The sequence below is a fragment of the Opisthorchis viverrini genome (genome assembly GCF_000715545.1).
Source record: "Opisthorchis viverrini unplaced genomic scaffold opera_v5_542, whole genome shotgun sequence".
In the NCBI taxonomy this organism is placed as follows: domain Eukaryota; kingdom Metazoa; phylum Platyhelminthes; class Trematoda; order Opisthorchiida; family Opisthorchiidae; genus Opisthorchis; species Opisthorchis viverrini.
Genome location: NW_008752207.1, coordinates 45,169 through 46,254, shown reverse-complemented (window position 1 = coordinate 46,254; position 1,086 = coordinate 45,169). Strand labels below are relative to the sequence as shown.

General features: G+C 48.7%; 1 protein-coding gene across 1 annotated transcript in view; it reads left to right on the top strand.

Annotated features, from left to right (window-relative positions):
- Positions 1–303: 303 nt before the first annotated feature.
- The window catches only part of T265_11664 (hypothetical protein), a gene marked incomplete at both ends in the record, with an annotated part of 13,356 nt that continues 12,573 nt past the window's right edge, over positions 304–1,086 (top strand). Inside the window, one exon of the mRNA XM_009178378.1 lies at positions 304–349. The remainder of the gene's footprint in view (positions 350–1,086) is intronic.

Genomic DNA, 1,086 nt, shown 5'->3' with positions numbered 1-1,086 from the left:
TTGTCCACGCTCTTTCTAGAGCCCAGTTTAAACACTATTAGACATTTAATTATTCGAATCCTCGCACTGGCAAGCATACTGCCCCGCGCTGATAATATAAAGAGCGGTGCTACATCCTTTTTTCACTTGTGCCTTTCAGGTTAACAACAGCCACTGAGCGACAAGAACAAAAGCGACCCGGTAATCTTAGGCAAAATCCTCGATCCTGTGTATCAGTCCGTAAATCCGTGAACTAAAAATGTTCGATCTTGATTGGCTCTTATTCTGACCAGCTGGTGCACGACTTATCTGTTTCGTTGCCCGTCGCGGCGTGTCCAGCTGTCTGAGCCGCCAGCCTCCGAAGACTCCCGTGAGTTCGCTGTTCCCCCGGCTGCTCCTGTGACTTTCATTTGTCGACCCGTACCCGGGGTATTAAGCATGAAAACTTGAGTTCTTATCTAAATGGTTCGTGCTGTATTCTCCACTTGGGAGGTTTCTCAAATTACTCGGTTTCTCATGCGACGCGGTTCCACATTAGGTGTGCTACTTGGGGTTTCATTCGCTTACCGCCGACGTTCCTAGAATCTAATTTGCGCCGTGTGCTTGGCATAGCATTAGCCTCGGTGCACACCGTAGAAACCTGACATTCATTGAACCACTGTGGTGCCCCTTCGTCTGATCTCTGCTTAATATTCTGGACAGCACTGGAACCTAACCATGAGATTGTGGATTTAGGGGTGCAAGACACAGACACAGTGTTGCAAGATTTTGGCAGCGCTCACCAAGACGGATGGAAATGGTGGTGTTGCCGGTTTCGGACGCCACGAGCTGTACGCCTGCTGTGTGTCCGGTATTCTAACTGTTCTCCAAAATAGCTGTTATTGTTGCAACCACAAAACCTTTCAGGTGTGGTGTTCCCAAGAATGTGCTGCCGTCCTCTGCTGATGTTTAATCACAAACGCCATTGAAAGGCTGAAGCTTACCAAACCCGCCCATTTGTAGGAGATCGAGGCCTGTATAGTTGGGGCAGTAACCAACATTGAACGAACCCAAAATGTACATCACTGAGCGCTTCAGCTTCCCGGTCATACGCATCGCAAACAGTAC